This window comes from Pelodiscus sinensis, chromosome 14, assembly GCF_049634645.1.
Source record: "Pelodiscus sinensis isolate JC-2024 chromosome 14, ASM4963464v1, whole genome shotgun sequence".
NCBI lineage: Eukaryota > Metazoa > Chordata > Testudines > Trionychidae > Pelodiscus > Pelodiscus sinensis.
In genome coordinates, this window is record NC_134724.1 from 32610844 (window position 1) to 32618987 (window position 8144).

Below are 8144 nucleotides of genomic sequence, written 5' to 3' on the forward strand. Positions count from 1 at the left end.
TGCTATCATGGCCCCACACCCTCCCCTCACTACCACACCTGAACATTGTCTTTCACTACACCATTGTCATGACTGAGCGTTACCATATCAGCATACTTCCCTTCACGATGCCTCAGCACAGTCATAGCTGTATGTTACCCCTACTGTCACTGTCCCCAATACCCACTACAACAGAAAAACGTGTTTGTGTTCTTCCCCATTTCCCCTGCCACACCTAAAATGGCTGTATTCTGTATGCTGCCAAGCCTCAGTTTATCTACCTCTCTATACATTCCTCCTCGGTATCATGCCTGAGCATGTTATACCAGATGCTACTATTCTAATTTGATATGCTATTATCTGATATTAAATCAGAATGGTAGCATTTTTAACCAGTTCATCTAAGCTATACAAATGGCTATACTTAGGTAAAGCAATGGAAAATCAGGTCTGCAGTGTCTTAAGTTTCAAAAATTCTGTTGTATCCATTGTAATGGAAGATGTTATAAATTATTCATTATTATTGGCATAATTTAGAGTGACACTCAGAATGAAATGTAAATGATACTCAATACATTATCACCATTCTGAAATGTGTGTTCTTTGAACAATGTAAGACTATGCTCTTTATAATTGTTGCTCAGTTTGCATTATAGAAAATAAATGAAAAACATTGTTAGCTGAAAAGCAGCAAAATTAAAATGTACAGATGTCAGTTTTCTAGTAAAAAAAAAATCAGAACAAATAATTTTACCTGTTTGAAATTGTTAAGTAAACTGTTGGCTTTGTTGATGAACCTCTGCTACTATGCTGACAATTAAATAGAAACATATTAAAGTTTGCCAAGTCCTCAGAGAACAAAATAAGCTTTATTACTATAGTTCTTTGAAAGTGGTATAAAGAAAATCCAGACAAAATCTAAAAAAAAAAAAAATTTCTTTGTAATTAAAATAGCAGCTTCAAATAATGAAGCCATAGAGGGAAAATGTCACAATCCTACCTGATGGCATTGTTGAAGAAAGCAGAAAAATCAAAGATAATTAATATCAAAAATCTTACCTGCAATTAGCAAGTAGGTTCTGACATGGGTATTAAAATGATTATTAGGCAAACTAAGCAGTAACAATTTAGCAAACTTTGAGGGACTAGTCTCCTGTAAATCCTACTTTGAGGGCACAGATGCTTAATCAGAAAATTCCAGAAGTACAGAGGGCAAGAACTTTTTTCCCCAGATATTTCTAATTCTAAACTGATCAAGATTATGTGAGTCTTGACCCCAGCAGAATGACTTTGAATGTAATTGTAGAACTAATGAAAAATTATGAGAAAATCTTTGATACAGGCAAATTATCAAGAGAAGAAAATTATCTCCTGTATTTTCCTTCTTGGAAAGTGTTATTGCTGAATGCTGAGTTGTACTTTTTTGCCTAATGTATAACATAGTATATAATGTTTTTGTGTTCTGTCTGTTTTATTATCCGTATATCATATTTCCTCTTTTCCTACCTTTGGTCATCTCAATGCATATTGCAAATAAGCTTGAGTGTAATATATCTGCATTGAGTTAATATTATTTGGAAAATCTGTTATAATATTTGTGCCAATACATTTTATGGTACACACTTGGCAGTTCTTAAAAACACACTGCAAAGGTATTTTGCTTTGTTGCTGTCAGGTATTAGCAGTGGGTACAGCTCAACTGGTTTGAACACTGTTAGCTGAAAGTGCAAAGACAAATTATGGTCAACACAAGTAAAGAAACTGACCAAGTTTTAAATTGATTTTATAAATGTGATGTTAATAGTAGACTATCAGAAGTAAATATTGATGAGAAATTTAACATCTAAATTAGACTAAGATGTTAGATTTAAATTACTGCGATGGTTTATGAATGAGAAAAAATATTTAAATTTGACTAATTTATTAAAGTTCCTTGAAAAGGAAATGCACAGTAAATCTTGAGAACTCTTTTATTTCAGTTTCCCATTTTTTATTTTTAAAAATATCTCTATTCAGAAATTTGGACAACTTAATCATATTTTTGTTTTTTGTAGAAACAGCAAATTCAGAAATATACGAATTTTGAAAAGTAACAACGAATGTAATACTCCTTTCAATAAATTATATGAAGGGTTTTTTTTTATCAGTGCCTAAACAGGACAAATGATAATCTCAATTTGATTTTCAAAATGGACACAGTTTTAACTGTGTGATATGTAGTGTTTGTTGTACCCATTTTGGTCCCAGGATAATAGAGAGACGAAGTAGGTGAGGTTAAACCTTTTATTGCATCGACTTCTTTTTATGAGAGAGTTCACACAGAACTCTCTGGGAAATGTGCTCAGTGTGTCACACAGCTAAGTATAAAGTGAATTAGATCAGGGGTTCTCAAAATGGAGGTTATGACTCCTCAGGGGTTGAGAGACTATTATGGGGAGGACACAAGCCATCAAATACAGGTGATGGCTAGATCTACCCACCAAACATTAAGAGGTGGTCCACAGCTCAGGAAGTCTTTCTGCCTGCTGCAATCCCACACACTACTCAAAATGGCTGACTTCTAGAGTCAGCATGTCCCTGTGTCTCTGCACCCCATGATTGAAAATGGGTCTCCATGCATTGCTCCCATCCCCAGCACAATCCTTACAGCTCCCATTGGCCAGAAACCGGCCAAGAGGAGCCACAGGGGCAGCACTTGCTGGTACATGCAGCACGTGGAGACCCGCTGTCTCCCTCTCTCCAAAGGGCATGCTGTATAGAGACACACATGCTGGTCACTTTTAGCAGTGTATGGGGCTGCAGCAGCCAGGAAACCTGCCTGAGGGGTCCACTGGGTTGACGTCCAGGAGCTGCCTCAGGTAAACACCTCCTGGCCAGAGCTTGCACCTGGGACCCCACCCTTTCATGCACCTCAATCTCCTACCTAGACCTGGGTACGAGATAGGGTGCTGGAGTGGAGGTGCAGGGTCTGAGCAGGAAAGGGGTGATGGAGCGGATTTGTGTAGGGGGTCTGGACTGGAGGTAGGGTGCAGGAGTGGGCTGGAGATGGGGGTTCTGGGCAGGAGGGGGGTGCAGGGTCTGGGCAATAAGAGGGGCACTAACTTGGTGCAGCTCCCTGGGGATGCACATAGCTCTGTATCTCCTGCCACTCCCACTCACCACCCCTTGCTGCTCCTATTGGCCATAATTATGGCCAATCAGAGCAGTGGGGGAAAAGCCTCAGGCAGTGCTTTGCTGTGCTGCCATTTCCCCAACAGGGGGGAGAGGGAAGGGAGGAGCAGCAGTGCAAGGAGTGGCTTCCTCCAGCCCTTGTTTGTCTAACTCCAGCCCTCGAATCTCAGGGCTCCCCCCACCATCAGAGAGTCAGCACTGGTGCTCCAGCCCCTGTTTTAAGGGATCATTCATGATGGGGGGAGGAAAAAAAAGGCTGGGGAAGTTAAGTGGGTTATAGATTATCATATAACTCCATGTCTCTTTTTCAGTCTGAGTTTTACTATCTGGCAAAATTATGAATTTAAGCTCATCTTTTGAAGGTATTGTGCAGGTTTCCTTTGAGGATGAGGACTGAGAGGTCAGGCACAGAGTGACTGCTTTGAAAAGCGTTCACCCACAGGTGACAGTGTTTTTTCTCTTTTTATCATTTTCTGTATGAGTTTGAGAGCACAGTGACTGTTTCATTCTATCCACATAGTTGTTATTAGAGCATTTAATGCATTTTTCAGCGAGACATTATTAAAGGTACATGAGTAAATTATTCCATTGAAAAGAAAAGATAGGAAGTATGGCAAGAGACCCTCTTGTCTTAACCAGGAGATCTTGAATTATCTAAAAATCAAAAAAGGGTATTACAAAACAGGGAAACAAAATCAAATTACAACGACTGAATAAAAACAAATAATAGAAGTATGTAGAGGCAAAATTTGAGCTCATTTTGTGCTTTTCTAACAAGCTAGAAACCTAAAGAGTAATAAGAAGATATTACAAATACATTAGAAATAAAAGGAAGATCAAGGACATAGTTTGTTATTAAGTGAAGTCAGAAAAACAATAAGAACTGTGGAAATGGCAGATATGCTTAATTTCTTAATAACCTGAATTTCTTAATAACCTGACTGAATTAATCTCGTTATCTCTAGCCTTATTCTGGCCTGCATATTTATACCTGCCTCTGGAAATTTCTACTACATGCATCTGATGAAGTGGGTCTTTGCCCACAAAAGCTTATGCTCCGATACATCTGTTAGTCTATAAGGTACCACAGGACTCCTTGTCAATAATTTTTTTGTTTCCACCTTCACCAAGAGCATTGGTGGCAACTGAACATCTAACACAGTGAATGCAATTGAACAAATAAATTAAGGACTCCATTTGCAAACATCTAGAAGATAATAAATTGATAAGTAACAGTCAGTATGGATTTATTAAAAAAAAATCATGTCAAACCAACCTGATAGCTTCCTTTGACAGGATAATGCAACTTGTGGATAAGGGGGATGCAGTAGATGTTGTGTATCAATACCAATGGTTTGCAAACTTTTTGGCCCATGGACCGTCCCCAAACCTTTCTGTGGACCACCAGCTGGTAATGGAAACTCGCCGTTAATTATATAATTACACCTGAGCCATTTTGCTAGTGCTGTAGCTAGGGAAAACGGTTTAATTTAACCAGTAAGAAAGGAAATATTTACTGAAAGTTAAGCACTTTAACTTTCTCATATTAGTTTACCAAATTTAATTTTAAATAAAGTAAAATATGAATTTATGTTCAACACAAAAGGTTTCAACATTGTCTTTATGGCAGGAGTGGGGAACCTTTTTTGGGTCGGAAGCAACTAACTCACAGAACAATCAGTTGGGAATTAAGCAACAAAAAAAACCCCAAAAATCCCCAACCCTCACTGATGTGGCCCCCAACTGAGACACCTCACTCCCCTGGTACTACAGCCCCCGGGGCTATGTCTACACTGGTGTGATCTTGCGCCAGAGCTATGCAAATGAGGCTAAGCATGGAATATCACCGAGCCTCATTTGCATATATAATGAGCCACCATTTTTGCAGAAGAGGCTCTTGCGCAAGAAGGAGCTGTCTACACTGCCCCTTCTTGCACAAGAAAAACCCTCTTGCACAATGCCACCACGCTGATTATTTTCAGGAATAACAGCATTGTGCAAGAGGGTTTTTCTTGCGCAAGAAGGGGCCGTGTAGACAGTTCCTTCTTGTGCAAGAGCCTCTTCTGCAAAATGGCGGCTCATTAGGTATGCAAATGAGGCTCAGCGATATTCCATGCTTAGCCTCATTTGCATAGCTCTGGCGCAAGATCACGCCAGTGTAGACATAGCCATGGAGGGGGACAGGGAGGACTGAGGTTCAAGGCTTCCCAGAGGCCAGATTAACTCTTCTGGAGTTCCAGGGTTAGTGGATTTTATGGACCCCCTGGGTCTTGGGGGGCAACATGAGGAGTTCAGTGAGCAGGACAGAGCTGCCAATGAGTGGGATGAGGGTGCGGGATCTGGGCAGAAAGTGAGGTGCAGGAGGGGGTGAGGGTGCAAGGTCTGGGTGGTAGGTAGGGTACAGGAGTAGGGTGTCTGGCCAGGGGGAAGGGGCAGGAGCAGGCTGGAGGTAGGTCTCTGACCAGGAGAGAGAGTGCAGGAGCAGAGTGGGGATAGGGTGTCTAACCCCGGGGGAGGATGCAGGAGCAGAGTGGGAGTGCAGGATCTCAGACAAGGGATTGTACCGGGTTGCCTCACCTCGGGTCTCTCCCTGAACCAGCACCCCAGGGCTCCAGGCCCTACTCTGCAGACCCCGAGGCTGAATCACTGTCCCGCAGGCCTAGTCGCAGTTCCACGGGCCCTGAGGCCAAATCACTGTCTTGCAGGCCCAGCAGCCTAATCACAGTTCTGTAGCAAGGGATTGGGTAGGGGAGCCCAGACTCTCCCTCTCCTCCGAGCCCCAGCCCAGGGCCCTATCAGTGGTGGGTCTTGCAGGCTTAATGGCTTAAATGACTGCTTCTTGGAGCAACTAGTGCAGGAACCCACAAGGGGAGAGGCAATTCTCGATTTAGTCCTGAGTGGAGTGCAGGATCAGGTCCAAGATATAACCGTTACAGGACCGCTTGGGAATAGTGACCATAATATAATAACATTCAACATTCCTGTGGTTGGAAGAACACCTCAGCAGTCCAGCACCCTGGCATTTAATTTCAAAAAGGGGAATTACGCAAAAATGAGGAGGTTACTTAAACAGAAATTAAAAGGCACAGTGACTAGAGCCAAATCCCTGAAAGCTGCATGGAAACTTTTTAAAGACACCATAATAGAGGCCCAACTTAAATGTATACCCCAAATTAAAAAACATAGCAAGAGACCTAAAAAAGAGTCACCGTGGCTTAACCACCATGAAAAAGAAGCAGTGAGGGACAAAAAGGTATCTTTTAAGAAGTGGAAGTCCAATCCTAGTGAGATAAATAGAAAGGAACATAAACACTGTCAAATCAAGTGTAAACATGTAATAAGAAAAGCAAAAAAAGATTTTGAGGAACAGCTAGCCAAAAACTCAAAAAGAAATAACAAAATGTTTTTTTAGTACATTAGAAGCAGGAACCCTGCTAAAAAGCCTGTGGGTCCCCTAGATGATCGAGCTATAAAAGGAGCAATCAAGGACGATAAAGCCATTGTGGAAAAACTAAATGATTTCTTTGCTTCAGTCTTTACGGCTGAGGATGGTGGGGATATTCCTGAATCTGCACCGTCCTTTGTGGGTGATGAATCTGAGGAACTATCCCGGATTGAAGTGTCATTAGAGGAGGTTTTGGAACAAATAGAAAAACTTAATGTTAACAAATCTCCGGGACCGGATGGCATTCATCCAAGGGTTCTAAAAGAACTCAAATGGGAAATTGCTGAGCTATTATCTGTGGTTTGTAACCTATCCTTTAAATCGGCTTCCGTACCTAATGACTGGAAGGTAGCCAACGTGACACCAATATTTAAAAAGGGCTCTAGAGGCGATCCTGGCAATTACAGACCGGTAAGTCTAACTTCAGTACCGGGCAAATTAGTCAAAACAATAGTAAAGAATAAAATTGTGAAGCATGTAGAAGAACATAATTTGTTGGACAAAAGTCAACATGGTTTCTGTAAAGGGAAATCCTGTCTTACTAATCTATTAGAGTTCTTTGAAGGGGTTAACAAACATACGGACAAGGGGGATCCAGTAGATATAGTATACTTGGATTTTCAGAAAGCCTTTGACAAGGTCCCTCACCAAAGGCTCTTGTGTAAATTACATGGCCATGGGTTAAGAGGGAAGGTCCTTTCTTGGATTGAGAACTGGTTAAAAGACAGGAAACAAAGGGTAGGAATGAATGGTAAATTTTCAGATTGGAGAGGGGTAACTAGTGGTGTACCCCAAGGGTCAGTCCTGGGACCAATCCTTTTCAACTTATTCATAAATGATCTGGAAAAAGGGGTAAGCAGTGAGGTAGTAAAGTTTGCAGATGATACCAAACTATTTAGGATAGTCAAGACAGAAGCAGACTGTGAGGGACTCCAAGAAGATCTCACCAAACCGAGTGATTGGGCAACAAAATGGCAAATGAAATTTAATGTGGATAAGTGTAAAGTAATGTACATCGGGAAAAATAACCCCAACTATGTGTACAGTATGATGGGGGCTAATTTGGCTACGACAAATCAGGAAAGAGAGTCTGGAGTTATCGTGGACAGTTCTCTGAAAACTTCCACACAGTGTGCAGCGGTGGTCGATGAACATCTCAACACCACTAGGTGCTTTGAGATTGGATACAGTGTGTCCGAAGATGACTTATCAGGCCAATTCGGGCAGCAAATGTCCTGGAACATGTCGGACAGACAGGTGTAGGCATTGCAATCGTTGTGCTGGTAGCTTTGGACTTGCGCAGCACGCGCTTGTGTTGTGCTTCAGAGATGCGCCTTGTTTCGACAGCTTGGCATCCCTTGTGGATGAGACTGCGCCAGGCAGGGCGGTTGTGTGCCAGCGATTCCCAGGTGGTTGTATCAATTCCGAATGAATGAATGTTACCGGACCTCCAAAAGCTCGTGAATGGTTTTACTGGTCCCTGTGCCAAAAAGTTTAGGAACCCCTGGCATAAAGAGTATACTTCCAAGTTTGCAGATGATATCAGGCT